The sequence below is a fragment of the Tachypleus tridentatus genome, chromosome 12 (genome assembly GCF_004210375.1).
Source record: "Tachypleus tridentatus isolate NWPU-2018 chromosome 12, ASM421037v1, whole genome shotgun sequence".
Lineage (NCBI taxonomy): Eukaryota > Metazoa > Arthropoda > Merostomata > Xiphosura > Limulidae > Tachypleus > Tachypleus tridentatus.
Genome location: NC_134836.1, coordinates 131,828,466 through 131,844,826, shown reverse-complemented (window position 1 = coordinate 131,844,826; position 16,361 = coordinate 131,828,466). Strand labels below are relative to the sequence as shown.

The 16,361-nt window shown below is 31.7% G+C and overlaps 1 pseudogene across 1 annotated transcript in view; it reads right to left on the bottom strand.

Moving 5' to 3' along the window:
• Nucleotides 1-263: 263 nt before the first annotated feature.
• LOC143235798 (voltage-gated inwardly rectifying potassium channel KCNH6-like) overlaps nt 264-16,361 on the bottom strand; it is a 47,811-nt pseudogene continuing 31,713 nt past the window's right edge. The window contains exons 12-14 of the transcript XR_013019373.1: nt 15,691-15,903; nt 4,518-4,870; nt 264-399 (exon numbers count right to left, since the gene is read on the bottom strand). The product of XR_013019373.1 is annotated as a voltage-gated inwardly rectifying potassium channel KCNH6-like (transcript). The remainder of the gene's footprint in view (nt 400-4,517; nt 4,871-15,690; nt 15,904-16,361) is intronic.

Sequence of the window (16,361 nt, the reverse complement as noted above, 5' to 3'; positions counted from 1 at the left end):
ACCAAAATATTATTAACTTTTCTTATGGCAGAAAAGATGTAAAATTGGAAATTGGATTAATGCAAATTTATTGTTTGTTTTTTCTTTACTAACCTGCCTAGATCCAGACTTCGTGACGAAGGCTTAACTTTGAGGTCCTCCTTAGGTGAAGGAGTACACTGTAAACTGATAGCTTTTCTAAAAGGTCTATTTTTTATTCGATCTAAAGCAAGTCGACTTTGAAGAGAACTTGGTCTCTGTAACGACTGCAGTGTCATTTCTGTAACAGGCCGTGCAACAGTTTCGCCATCTGTTGGTAATACCGCGGAAGAAACAGTGGAGAGTTCGACAAGCTGTGACAAATGTTGCATTATCATTTGCAAATCCGTGGTAACACGAGCTTCTAGATTTTGAACTTGCCTAAATTGTTGAAAAGAAATGAAAGTTAATCATTACTGTAGATATTACAATCATTACGTTAGTGAGAAGTTAAAACGTTGCTAAACAGGTATCGAAACCTGGTTTCTAGCGGTGTAAGACCCAGGCATAAGGACTTATGCTATAAAAAAAAACAATAAGTGAATAAGAAACGACTGGAAACATTAACTTATAAACACTGCAGATATGATTAACATTTTATAATTTTAATTAGAATCGCTTCTGTTGTTGTTTTGAATTAAGCACAAAGCTACACAATGGGCTATCTGTGCTCTGCCTATCACGGGTATCGAAACCTGATTTTTAGCGTTGTAAGTCCGCAGATATACCGCTGAGCCACTGGGAGCTCGCTTTAACTATTCTGTTACCTTTTTGAATGTGTATTAAGAAAATTACATATCTTAAAATATGTTAAAAAACAAAGAATACTTGTGTTAAACAAATGGGTAAAAACTGTTTTTAAAAAGGCCAGTATGAAGTACTTTTGTAGAAACACCTGTGTATCATTTCGTAGAAAATATGTCATTTGTTCTTTAATAACCAGTTTTAACCATGAAACGTAATGTGTACAAACATTTACAATCTAAGTGTACAATAGTATAACAAGCAATACCAACTCTATATGGACACTAGTGTTGACATTTTGCATGCCTTCTTCAGTCCAACATTGTAAAATGTTGAAACTAGTATCCATATAAATTTTGTTTTGTTTTGGTTTGTGTTTCGTACAAAGCTACACAAGGCTATCGGCGTTAGCCGTCCCTAATTTAGCAATGTAAGACTAGAATAAAAGCAGCTAGTCATCATCATCCACCGCTAACTCTTGGGTTACTCTTGACCGTAACATATAACGCCCCAAGGCTTAAAGAACGAACATATTTGGTGGGACGGTAATTCAGACCCGTGACCCTAACGTTGCGAGTCAAGTGCCCTATCCTCCTGGCACACACAAGTAATTACGTACAATATTACTAACTCTAAAAATCATAACACCTTACTTTATTCTTCCAAATAATAGTGCAGGGTAGAAAACTGTCGGTAATTTATTAATAGTAGAGGATAATCAGTGATGTCGAGAAAACCCGCTTGTAGAGAAATATATATGTAAAAACATAACCACAGAAAACACTCAAATACTAAATAAAGAAACAAACATAAACAAACGCAAAATTAAAGAAGCCTTACTTATACAACAAATTAACCCCAAAATAAACCAATACAAAAGAACACCTTTATACCTATATTAAAAATTAATATAATAAATAATAATAAAAAAATAAATAATATAAAATTATATATTCAAACATCTAAGCCCGCCCTCTACATTCCGACACTCAGTTACACAACCCCTTTCAAACACGTGGTCAGCTTCCGGTCAGTTACCTCTCTCTTTCTTTGTGAACCTGACAATGACCGAAGAAAGTCGAAACACTGTTCACTCCGCTACGTAAAAAATTTTTTCAACCCAAACGAGCCGTTTTTACATATAATAGTAGAGAACGTTAAAATTCAGACTTCTAATTTAATGACTGTACAAGTCGCAATCACAGTATCAAATTGAATTTTGTGTTTTTCGTTAAAACTGATTTACACATTCAAATAAACATCGTGTAGTGTGGGAAATTTCTCCAAAATTAATAATCGTACAGGTACGATTATTTGGAACACAAGAATGTTCAAATATTCATATCTGTAAACCTCAAAGCATCATTTCATGTTTATGTAAGAGTCAACTTCTGTAACAAAGTGGTAATAAATACTTTAATTCAAAAAGTACAGTTTTATAAGTGCATATATACACGTCGTCTGATGATAAACATTTCAACTGATAAATTACGGTCTTGTATATATATACACACATACACACTGTCACGTTATTTTTGTGGTTTTATGGCAAATGAACTCACTTTTAAAAAGTCTAAATTTGTTCTCATTTGAACTTGAGCTTAAAGTAATGTTATATTTTGCTTTTGTCCAAACAAATGTTTTTAATTTGTTACCAATATATAACTGAAAAAAAATCAAAATGTATCGGATATCTGCACGAGTTCAAACTCGTGGGTAAATGACATATTTTAGTGTGCCTAAAGGGGGGGGGGTGATCAGTACTGAAGTTTGGAAACAGGCTGTATTCTACTGCTTCCAAACTCTTTATTTCACATGATAAATTTGGAAATACTGATCTAACTCTCATATCGTTGTATGATAAGTTTTTAATTGCATTTGCTCACTGTCGATCATGTATCAATTTAACAAGTTACTGAGACTCTACAGTCTTAATAAAACTAACATAACTTAGGCTCTACTGCCATAATAAAACTAACATAACTTAGGCTCTACTGCCATAATAAAACTAACATAACTTAGGCTCTACTGCCATAATAAAACTAACATAACTTAGACTCTACAGTCTTAATAAAACTAACATAACTTAGGCTCTACTGCTATAATAAAACTAACATAACTTGGGCTCTACTGCCATAATAAAACTAACATAACTTAGGCTCTACTGCCATAATAAAACTAACATAACTTAGGCTCTACTGCCATAATAAAACTAACATAACTTAGACTCTACCGACGTAATAAAACTAACATAAGTTAAACTTTACCATTATAAGTTAACATAAATTCAGGTTAAATAATTAGCACACAGGATCACTTTCAAAGTTATAATATTTTCAAAGCGAGACCCAAAACTCGAGCGCTGTGTAAATTAGATTTTATCAATGTTATAAACTAACATAAATTAAATTTTACTGCTTTAATAAACTAACACAAATGTATTTTTACTACAGGCCTAAACTACTGCTATACTAAATCCTGTAAGTTAGATAACCGCTCTTAAAACTTGATATTTCAATACTTTCTGTGAAATCTGACATGCCAATGTCGAACCGAGGCATAACGCTTCTGTTGTTTAATTAATTAATATCTGAGGTTGAATGCTAAATTGCCATTGACCACACGATAAATACTAACCAACTGGACTTTGTCGGTTAGTTTTTTCTAAATCTGTGCTGACCTCACGATAAATACCAACCAACTTGGCCTCGGCATGGCCACGTGGATTAAGGCGTATGACTCGTAGTCTGAGGGTCGCGGGTTCATATTCCCGTCGCATCAAACATGCTCGCCTTTTCAGCCGTGGGAGCGTTATAACATGACGGTTAATCCCATTATTCGTTGATGAAAGAGTAGCCCAAGAGTTGACGGTGGGTGGTGATGACTAGCTGCCTTTCCACGACCCTCAAATTACGATTCTAGCGCCTTAACTCACTTGACCATGTCGGGCCCAAAACGTAACTATATCGAAGCAAATATTTTAGTGAAAACAACCACACGAAACAATAAGTGTAGTAAAAACCATAACAGTGACATGAGATGGCGTATTCAAAGAGGACCTTAGAACTTATTCAGTTTTATCTTAGATACAGTTATCACAACTACTTAAGAAAAACATTATTCATAATATGCATTCAGTAACACGATTCATTATATTTATTCAAATACCCGATTGTTTTTACAATTACTCAATGATTACATATAAATAGTAAAACAAATTGATAATGTTCATTCATCAACATTTTTCATACTTAACAGCGATAACTATAGAACTAGGGGACACAAATGTAGATTTAGGCAAGGTAAAGCCGTCTTCAGCTAAGACAGTTTTATTTTTATTTTGTTTTGCCTGTGGAATGGGTTGCCTTCTGATGTCGTGAAGGCAGTAAATTCGAATGAATTTAAAATGAAGGCTTAATAAATATATGAATGAGAAGAAGTATTTTAAATATTTTAATAATTTTAGTTTGGTTTAGAGGATTGGGCAGCCGAGATGAACCAACAGGTCCCTTGTTATCCCTAGTCGTTATGTTATATTAAGGCATTTCAAAAATCGCGCACATGAATTTATTGAATACGAACTAATCATCACGATTTTAAACAGTATTGTGATACACTTATTCCAATTTAGCCGTTTCACTGTAATGTGCTAAGTTAGAATGAACACTTTTATCTTATTGGACAATTTAAATGATTGGGTAATAAAGAGGATCGTAAATGCATGGGTAAAAGGAAAGTTGACCACAATTACTTACCTACTGAGAGCATCTATTCTCGCTTCCAGAGTAGTTACGTCTGACTGGCCCGGATGTATTAGATATGGTGTAGGAATATCGTCACCAGGGGGATGGCTGACAAAATGGACTCGAGCATGACATAGGAATGGTTAAACTGGAGCTCATCTCTGGAACACTATTAGTCGCCCGCGTGGCGGCGCTAGTGTCATTCGATGCAAGACGGCCGGGTCCAGACCTGCATCTTTGCACCGTGGATTGCTCATCAGAGGAGAGCAATGCAGAAGCACTAGTTGGAACAGAAGATCTAGGAACTTCATCTAGCGGCATTGAAGAGGATTTTTTGATGGAAGATACGGTTGCCATCCTGGAAACTGTAACAGCAAATGGAACAAGTCACGAGAACGAGGGCAAACTGAAAAAAGAAAATATGAAAGCAAGGGAAGGGGAAAAAATAAAATGGAGGACGATAATTTGTTAGAAATCATTCTGCGACCTGAGCAGCAATCGCGTATAACATAAAATATTAACGTGTTTTGTTTGTTTGTTTGTTTACTACTTGATCGTGAATTTCAGTACTGATTTGTACAAAAGTGAGTCAACCCATTAATTCAATTCATAACTGTACAAGAGCAAACATGTTAATGGATATTGTTCTTATGGTGCGACTAAAGTAATAAAAAACTAATTTCCTTGTTTCAGGTATTTATTTCAACTATACCGTGAAACTTTAGCCTATAATAATACAAATTATTATGCGAGATATGAGGGCGTGCTAGAGAAACGTTAAACCTCTATTATTACTTACGTTAGATTCGAGGGTGTAAAAGAAATGTCCAAATTCCATCTTCGCAAAGTAAAATACTCCAATCATGGCATAAGGTCACAAAGTTCAAAGGGCAGGATGACAGAAGGCTACAATCATCTGAACTGCAACATTATGATCTAACTACTCTGACATTTTAAACACTAGGGATTTTCAATGTGTAAGATATGACATCTTAATTGGATATGATATGGTTTTGAGCATTTAGTATGAATATTTCATCACATATAATAAGTCATGTCTGACGAAACCTGAAAGCAAAAACAGAATTAAAGGTTTATTACTCTGTGCATGATGATACTAGAACATGAATATGTGAAATAATAATTAATGAACACATGACGCTAGTGTGGATACATAATTAAAAGCATTTCTAGAATGTAAATTTAACGTGTTTCAACGTATCATCTGAACGATAACTTGGTAAACGTCGAAATACGTAGAGCTCACAATTTAAGAATGTTTTCAACTGTGTATCAATATTAGTGTTTTCTGTTTGTTTTTTGAAATTTGCGCAGAATTACACAAGTGCTATGTGCGCTATCCATCCCTAATTTAGCAGTGTAAGACTAGAGGGAAATAGCTAGTCATCGCCACCCACCGCCAACTCTTTTACCAATGAATAGTGGAAGTGACTGTAACATTACGACGCTCATACGGCTGAAAGGGCGAGCATCTTTGATGCGACGGGAATTCCAACCCATGACCTTCTAATTAGGAGTCGAGTGCCTTAACCACCGAGCTATGCCGTGCCCGAAGTTTTTTCTATTATTTATTTATTATTTTAACATTACATATAAGTGATTTTTTTTTAAATCGTGGCTTATATTTACTTTTGTTAATTGATTTTGCTTTTTTGTTATCCATACTGCACTATACATTCCTTGGGACTCAGCACACGAAACACAACAAAAACTCAAGGTACTAAGAAACCAAATAAACACAGCCATAAAACTATGCTCACCAGATAAAATTAACGACAAATTAAACAAAATAAAACAATACTTCATCAACATCAATAAGATTCCTCCACAAATGGTAGAAAACATTATACGCACACACCTATACAAAAAGCAAAATCAGCTAACAAAGTAATATGTCCCATGATTTAAAAAAAATCACGAAACCATATACTGCTGCATACCATATATTCCCGACATCAGCAAAAAAATAACCAACATTTGGTAAAAACTAGTACATATAAGTGCCAAGAAAATAATGTTTGTGAGTATATATTTCAACTAACTTTGATGTCACTTGGTACTTTTTACCTATAGAAGTTAAAATCCATGTTTTGAATTGAAGTTTTAATAACCCAATGCTATTTTTTTCCACGATTCAATATTTTTCATTTGAAATATTTCGAACTTAGGTTTTACAGTGTAAATATTATGATACACTTAAACAGTTTCTGGTTATAATGGTTTCTTTCTAATTCTTATATCTCTACAGTTTAAAAATAAGGAAATAGAAACATACGCTATTAACAGTACATATTAATCTTAGGATTAAAGATAAATGAGATTATCAAACACACTGACATTAAAATAATGAAATCTTCCAATCCATTATAATCTCCATCATCGGGTAAATTCATGCACTACTGATGTATCCAACAGAACCACATGTGATGATATACTAGTTTAATTAATACACAGATCATGTTAAAAGTGTGTTTATCTCCTACTGTTATATCTAATGTAACCATAAATGATGTTGCACTTGTTGCATAAATACGCAAACGAGTCAATTGTACTGCATACAGCCAAACGTTACTGCAATGACGTAGTATAGAATATACGGTGTGTTAATGCTCTATATAATCTTACGTTGCTCAAGCGAAACAATACCCAAGTGCATGTAAAGTAACATAAGGTCAATATAAGTATACATAAGACATTATTGCTAGTTAGATTATAGTTAGCTAAGTCTAATGAGCGTTATTTTATAGATTTAATAGTCAAAGAAGCAGACCAGAAAATTAAATACTTTTAGTATACTGGTCGCACATCAATATAAAGCTGAGCATTATATATCTTCAGCTATGAACGTTTTTCTGAATCGTTGCTCATAAAAGTGATCAGTCATCAGTTAGATAACAGATCAGGTTCTATGTAAAACTGATCAGTTGTCAGCTCAGCTACGTAATAGATCAGGTTCTATATAAAAGTGATCAGTCATCAGTTAGATAACAGATCATGTTCTATGTAAAACTGATCAGTTGTCAACTCAGCTACGTAATAGATCAGGTTCTATATAACAGTGATCGGTCGTCACCTACGTAATAGATCAGGTTCTATATAAAAGTGATTAGTCGTCACCTACGTAATAGATTAAGTTCTATATAAAAGTTGACAGTCGTCTTCTACGTAATAAATATTGTCGTATAGCAACTTCCAACTGTCGTTATGACACGTTACATTAGGATTTATTGAAGGTAATTAAAATACAATATTAACAGCAAGAATATAGACCAATATTAAAGTATTTATTCCTTCAAAATAAAGCAGTTTACACAAATATATGGGTTGAAAATAAAACAAAATTACAGTGAAGCACTTCCTAAATAAATAAACTGGAAGAAAAGAAGCTGACATTTGGAAGGAAAATCTACTAGAATTAAATTTTTCTAAAACTTAAAAGGCCATTAAAAGCTTTTTAGTATAATTAGCCTTAGCCTATATACAGAGCAAGTATCACTCCAAATAAGGAAGTTTTAGTTGGTACTAATACATCACTGTTTCTCTTTTTTACATTATATATGCTTAAGTTGTCTACATGAATATGATAATTATGTTAATAGTCGAAATTAAAAGATAAGGTTATTAAACCATTTAGACTTTTGTGTACTTTAATCGCTAAACACCTTTAAATTTGTTTGCTATAATTTCTATTAGTTCCATACCAACAAATCAAGCACTTTAAGAATTCGGTCGATATGTTGTTATCCTTTGCATAATATAACATCTACAATCAAAAGAAAACTGTTTTATGCACTAAGCACAGCTTATCCTTTTCTTACTGTTTTAAGCACTAAGCACAGCTTATCTTTTTCTTACTGTTTTAAGCACTAAGCACAGTTTATCTTTTTCTTACTGTTTTAAGCACTAAGCACAGCTTATCTTTTTCTTACTGTTTTAAGCACTAAGCCTTTTATCTTTTCTTACTGTTTTAAGCACTAAGCACAGTTTATCTTTTTCTTACTGTTTTAAGCACTAAGCACAGCTTATCTTTTTCTTACTGTTTTAAGCACTAAGCACAGCTTATCTTTTTCTTAATGTTTTAAGCACTAAGCACAGTTTATCTTTTTCTTACTGTTTTTTAAGCACTAAGCTGGCTTATCTTTTCTTACTGTTTTAAGCACTAAATACTAATATTTATCATTTTCTTACTGTTTTAAGCACTAAGCATCAGCTTATCTTTTTCTTACTGTTTTAAGCACTAAGCACAGCTTATCTTTTTTCTTAATTGTTTTAAGCTAATCTGCTACAGTTTATCTTTTTTCTTACTGTTTTAAGCACTAAGCACAGCTTATCTTTTTCTTACTGTTTTAAGCACTAAAATAGCTTTATCTTTTTTTCTTACTGTTTTAAGACCTAAGCAGCTTATTTTTTTTCTTAATTGTTTTAAGCACTAATCAAGCTTTATCTTTTCTTATTGTTTTAAACACTAAACGCAGCTTATCTTTTTTTTATTGTTTTAAAGCACTAAGCTACATAGCTTATCTTTTTTTCTTACTGTTTTAAGCTCTAAACAGACTTATGTTTTTTTCTTAATTGTTTTAAGCTACTAAGCTAATAGCTTATCTTTTTTCTTACTTGTTTTAAGCACTAAGCACAGCTTATCTTTTTTCTTATTGTTTTAAGCACTAAGCACAGCTTATCTTTTCTTTACTGTTTTAAGCACTAAGCTTATCTCTTTTCTTACTTGTTTTAAGCTAATCACAGCTTATCTTTTCTTTATTGTTTTTTAAATCACTAATAGCTTATCTTTTTTTCTTACTGTTTTAAGCACTAAACACAGCTTATTTTTTTTCTTACTGTTTTAAAGCACTAAGCAGCTTATCTTTTCTTATTGTTTTAAGCACTAAGCACAGCTTATCTTTTCTTTATTGTTTTAAGTAATCTGCTAATAGCTTATCTTTTTCTCTTACTGTTTTAAGAACTAAAGCAGCTTATTTTTTTTCTTACTGTTTTAAGCACTAAGCTGCACAGCTTTATCTTTTCTTATTGTTTTAAGCACTAAGCACAGCTTATCTTTTTTCTTATTGTTTTAAGCACTAAGCTACAGCTTATCTTTTCTTCTTAATTGTTTTAAGCACTAAGCAGCTTATCTTTTTTTTGTTACTGTTTTAAGTCCTTGCTAATAGCTTTATCTTCTTTTCTTATTGTTTTAAGCACTATATGAGCTTCTCTTTTCTTATTGTTTTAAGCCTGCTAATAGCTTATCTTTTCTTACTGTTTTAAGTCCTAAGCACAGCTTATCTTTTCTTCTTAATTGTTTTAAGCACTAAGCAATAGCTTATCTTTTCTTACTGTTTTAAGCATAAGCATCAGCTTATCTTTTCTTACTGTTTTAAGTCCTAAAATAGCTTATCTTTCTTTTCTTACTTGTTTTAAGCACTAAAGCTTATCTTTTTCTTACTGTTTTAAGCTGCTAAGCAGCTTATCTTTTCTTATTGTTTTAAACGCTAACTAAGCACAGCTTATCTTTTCTTTATTGTTTTAAACCACTAAGCTTATCTTATCTTTTCTTACTGTTTTAAGTCCTAAGCATCAGCTTATCTTTTCTTACTGTTTTAAGACACTAAAGCTATCAGCTTATCTTTTTCTTACTGTTTTAAGCAATACAGCAGCTTATCTTTTTCTTACTGTTTAAGTTTTAAGCACTAACAGCTTATCTTTTTCTTACTGTTTTAAGCACTAAGCTACAGCTTATCTTTTTTCTTATTGTTTTAAACACTAATAGCTTATCCTTTCTCATTGTTTTAAGCCTAATAGCTTATCTTTTTCTTACTGTTTTAAGCACTAAGCCTGCAGCTTATCTTTTCTTATTGTTTTAAGACCTAAGCACAGCTTATCTTTTCTTATTGTTTTAAGCACTAAGCACTAGCTTATCTTTTCTTACTGTTTTAAGCACTAAGCTATCAGCAATCCTTTTCTTATTGTTTTAAGCACTCTGCTAATAGCTTATCTTTTTTCTTACTGTTTTAAGACTACTAATAGCTTATCTTTTTCTTATTGTTTTAAGCACTTAAGCTAGCATAGCTTTATCCTTTCTCTTACTGTTTTAAGCACTAAGCTAATAGCTTTATCTTTTTTTCTTACTTGTTTTAAGCACTAAGCACAGCTTATCTTTTTTCTTATTGTTTTAAATCTGCTAATAGCTTATCTTTTTTCTTACTGTTTTAAGACACTAAACCGAAGCTTATATTTTTTCTTACTGTTTTAAGCACTAAATCAGCTTTATCTTTTCTTATTGTTTTAAGCACTAAGCTACAGCTTATCTTTTCTTATTGTTTTAAGCACTAAAGCACAGCTTATCTTTTTCTTACTTGTTTTAAGCTAAAGCTACGAGCTTATCTTTTTCTTACTTGTTTTAAGTCCTAAACATACAGCTTTATCTTTTTTTTAAGCGCCATAATAGCTTATCTTTTCTTATTGTTTTAAATCCTAAGCTATCAGCTTATCTTTTTTCTTACTGTTTTATGAGCACTAAGCTGAGCATCTTTTTCTTACTTGTTTTAGTACACTAAGCTAGCTTATCTTTTCTTACTGTTTTAAGTCCTAAACACAGCTTATCTTTTCTTACTGTTTTAAAGCACTAAACACAGCAATCTTTTCTTACTGTTTTAAACCCCTAACAGCTTATCTTTTCTTACTGTTTTTAAAGCTAATACAGCTTATCTTTTTTTCTTATTGTTTTAAGCACTATTATCAGCTTTATCTTTTCTTACTTGTTTTAGGCACTAACACGAGCTTTTTTTCTTACTTGTTTTAAGCGCTACAGCAGCTTATCTTTTTTTCTTACTGTTTTAAGCACTAAAGCTTATCTTCTTTTCTTATTGTTTTAAGAAGCACTAAACACAGCTTATCTTTTCTTACTGTTTTAGTACTAAGCATGCAGCAGATTTTTTTCTTACTGTTTTAAGCACTAAGCCTGAGCTTTCTTTTCTTTATTGTTTTAAGCACTAAGCACAGCTTATCTTTTTCTTATTGTTTTAAGCACTAAAGCAGCTTATCTTTTTTTTTCTTACTGTTTTAAGCACTAAAGCTACAGCTTATCTTTTCTTACTCTTTTTAAGTCCTAAGCAGCTTATCTTTTCTTACTGTTTTAAGAGCGCTAATTAACAGCTTATCTTTTCTTATTGTTTTAAGCACTAAATTGTTTAGCTTTATCTTTTCTTACTGTTTTAAGCCCTAAGCTATCAGCTTATCTTTTTTCTTACTGTTTTAAGCTACTAAGCTTATCTTTTCTTACTGTTTTAGGCACTAAGGCACAGCTTATCTTTTCTTACTGTTTTAAGGACCTAAGCACAGCTTATCTTTTTCTTACTGTTTTAAAGCTGCTAAGGCAGCTTATCATCTTTTCTTACTGTTTTAAGTACTAAGCACAGCTTATCTTTTCTTACTGTTTTTTTCAAGCACTAAGCTTTATCTTTTCTTTTTCTTGTTGTTTTAAACACTAAAGCTTAGCATCTTTTTCTTACTGTTTTAAGCCCTAAGCGCGAGCTTATCTTTTTCTTACTGTTTTAAGCACTAAGCTAATAGCTTATCTTTTCTTACTGTTTTAAGACCCACTAATGCTGACTTATCTTTTCTTACTGTTTTAAACCCTAAGCCTGATTTATCTTTTTTTTCTTACTGTTTTAAAGGCACTAGCATCAGCTTATCTTTTTTTCTTACTGTTTTAAACACTAAACTGCTAGCTTATCTTTTCTTACTGTTTTTTGCTAACCACTAAAGCAGCTTATCCTTTTCTTACTGTTTTAAGCACTAAGCACAGCTTATCTTTTTCTTATTGTTTTAAGCACTAATAGCAGCTTATATGTTTTTCTTATTGTTTTAAGCACTAAGCAATGAGCATATCTTTTTTTACTGTTTGTTTTAAGGCACTACTATTTGACAATCTTTTCTTACTTGTTTTAAGCTTTGCTAAAGCCTGGTTTATCTTTTTCTTTACTGTTTTAAGCTATCACTACACAGCTTTATCTTTTTTCTTACTGTTTTAAGAATAAAGCTAATAGCTTATCTTTTTCTTATTGTTTTCAAGCACAATTTTTAGCTTATCTTTTCTCTTACTGTTTTAAGCGACTAAAGGCAGCTTATTTTTTTCTTACTGTTTTAAGCACTAAACTACGAAGCTTATCTTTTTTTTATTGTTTTAAGCACTAAGCAGCTTATCTTTTTTTTCTTATTGTTTTAAGACTATAACACGAGCATCTTTTCTTAATTGTTTTAAGCACTAATAGCTTATCTTATCTTTTCTTACTGTTTTAAGTCCTAAGCTATCAGCTTATCTTTTCTTATTATTGTTTTAAGCCTAATCAGCTTATCTTTTCTTATTGTTTTAAGACCACTAAGCTAACTGATCTTTTCTTACTGTTTTAAGTTCCTACATCAGCTTATCTTTTTTTTCTTATGTTTTAAGCGACTAAGCATCAGCTTATCTTTTCTTACTGTTTTAAGCACTAAATATCAGCTTATCTTTTTTTCTTACTGTTTTAAGTCCTAAGCTATCAGCTTATCTTTTTTTATTATTGTTTTAAGCCGCTAAGCAGCTTATCTTTTTTCTTACTTGTTTTAAGCACTAAGCATCAGCGATATCTTTTCTTATGTTTTAAAGCACTAAAGCACAGCTTATCTTTTTCTTTATTGTTTTAAGCTAACTGCTATAGCTTATCTTTTCTTACTTGTTTTAAGCACTAAATAGCTTATTTTTTTTCTTACTGTTTTAAGCACCTAAGCACAGCTTATCTTTTCTTACTTGTTTTAAAGCACTAAGCCTGAGCTTATCTTTTCTTATTGTTTTAAGCACTACAGGCTAGCTTATCTTTTTCTTATTGTTTTAAGCACTAAATCAGCTTTATTTTTTCTTATTGTTTTAAGCACTAACTACAGCTTATCTTTTCTTATTGTTTTAAGCACTAATTATCAGCTTATCTTTTTTCTTATTGTTTTAAGCACTAAGCACTGAAGCTTCTTTTTCTTACTGTTTTAAGCATCTGCTAACAGCTTATCTTTTCTTACTGTTTTAAGTCCTAATATCAGACTTATCTTTTCTTACTGTTTTAAGCACTAAAGCACAGCTTATCTTTTTCTTATTGTTTTAAGCGCTAAATACATAGCTTATCTTTCTTCTAATACTGTTTTAAGTCCTGCTACAGCTTATCTTTTCTTACTTGTTTTAAGCACTAAGCGCAGCTTTATCTTTTTCTTACTGTTTTAAGCATAATAGCACAGCTTATCTTTTCTTACTGTTTTAAGTTCCTAAGCACAGCTTTATCTTTTCTTACTGTTTTAAGCACTAAACTGCTTATCTTTTCTTTACTTGTTTTAAGCACTAAGCAGCTTATCTTTTTTCTTACTGTTTTAAGCACTAAGCTGCTGGTATCTTTCTTTTCTGTTGTTTTAAGCACTAAAGCCAGCTTATCTTTTTTCTTATTGTTTTAAGCACTAAGCACAGCTTATCTTTTCTTATTATGTTTTAAGCACTGCTATGAGCTTATCTTTTCTTATTGTTTTGCTAAGCTGCTAAGCTTATCTTATTTTTCTTACTGTTTTAAGCACTAAGCACAGCTTATCTTTTCTTATTGTTTTAAGCACTAAACACAGCTTATCTTTTTCTTACTGTTTTAAGCACTAAAAGCTGATAGCTTATCTTTTCTTACTGTTTTAAGTACTAAGCTGAGCATCTTTTTTCTTACTGTTTTAAGCCTAAGCTGAGCTTATCTTTTTTCTTATTGTTTTAAACACTAAGCTACGGCTTATCTTTTCTTACTGTTTTAAACCCTAAGCATAGCTTATCTTTTTTTCTTACTGTTTTAAGGCACTAACTAGGCTTATCTTTTCTTACTGTTTTAAGCACTAAGCTACAGCTTATCTTTTTTCTTACTGTTTTAAGCCCTAAGCACAGCTTATCTTTTTTTTCTTACTGTTTTAAGCACTCTTTTTCATCAGCTTATCTTTTTCTTACTGTTTTAAGTACTAAGCTTAGCAATCTTTTTTTTCTTACTTTTTTAAGCACTAAGCACAGCTTATCCTTTTCTTACTGTTTTAAGCACTAAACTGCAGCTTTATCTTTTTTTCTTATGTTTTTTAAGCTAATAAGCATCAGCTTATCTTTTTCTTACTGTTTTAAGCACCTACAATAGCTTTATCTTTTTTCTTACTGTTTTAAGCACTAAGCATCAGCTTTATCTTTTTTCTTACTGTTTTAAGCACTAAAGCTAGTTTATCTTTTTCTTACTGTTTTAAGCACTAACAGCTTTATCTTTTCTTACTGTTTTAAGCACTAAGCACAGTTTATCTTATCTTTTCTTACTGTTTTAAGCACTAAGCTAGCTTATGTTTTTTCTTACTGTTTTAAGCACTAAGCCTGGTTTATCTTTTTTCTTACTGTTTTAAGCACTAAGCCTGGCTTATCTTTTTTTCTTACTGTTTTAAGCACTAAGCCTGGTTTATCTTTTTTTACTGTTTTAAAGCACTAAACACTAGCTTATCTTTTTTCTTACTGTTTTTTTAAGCACTAAGCTGGCTTATCTTTTCTTACTGTTTTAAGCACTAAGCATAGCTTAATCCTTTTTCTTACTGTTTTAAGCACTAAGCAGCAGCTTATCTTTTTTTCTTATTGTTTTAAGCACTAAGCTAGCTTATGTTTTTCTTACTGTTTTAAGCACTAAACTCAGCTTATCTTTTTTTCTTACTGTTTTAAGCACTAAGCAATAGCTTATCTTTTTTTCTTACTGTTTTAAGCACTAAGCCTGGTTTATCTTTTTTCTTACTGTTTTAAGCACTAAGCTAATAGCTTATCTTTTTCTTACTGTTTTAAGCACTAAGCACAGGTTTATCTTTTTTCTTACTGTTTTAAGCACTAAGCTAATAGCTTATGTTTTCTTACTGTTTTAAGCACTAAGCAGGTTTATCTTTTTTCTTACTGTTTTAAGCACTAAGCACAGCTTATCTTTTTCTTACTGTTTTAAGCACTAAGCACAGTTTATCTTTTTCTTACTGTTTTAAGCACTAAGCACAGCTTATCTTTTTCTTACTGTTTTAAGCACTAAGCACAGCTTATTTTTTTCTTTACACATGCAAAATGAAACATCCAAATAAATCTGGCATAAAATCAAAATATGCTTCAAGGGCTTACTTGGTTCAACTGTATCACTTAAAGGAACATTATCTTTATCGTGTGCATAAACCGAAGTGGGTCTGGACCCTGGCTGAGTGTTTGGGGTGTCGTGTTTTGCTCCTTCTTCCATTTGTGTAAAGGAATTCTGTGAACAAGACCGGTCAGTGGCCGCCCCAAGAGTTTCCCCCAAAACCATACTAGTAAGGTTTGTTAGGCTGGACATAGCACCTGCTAGTAAACACATACGTATGGTAAAGTGGAGAAGACAGAGATAAACAAGAAATATAACTCTAACAGCCATTATAATTATAGTTTATCATGATAAATTTCTTCAGCAAATATCAGTTACTGCCTTATCACGTTGTTTTACCATTTTATAGGGAATGTTGAATGATAGTGGAACATAATGGAATTCATTACATGTCTTGTCAGTTTATAAGATAAAAATGTACGTGTCACATCGGGTAGTTTCTAGTCATGTCTGTTGCATGATGTTCGTATTCGATTTTATTTATTCCCGCTCAAAGTAGCTTTACCCAAGTTGATAAAGGTAATACTAGAAGTAATCGGTTCGTATTAACTTCTAGCAACATAGGAGCAATAAAAGCAAGAATAATAACATTCTATTTTAATCGTAATAAATATATAAGGAAGAGCTATTTTTAAAGTATTCTTACAAAGGTATGACC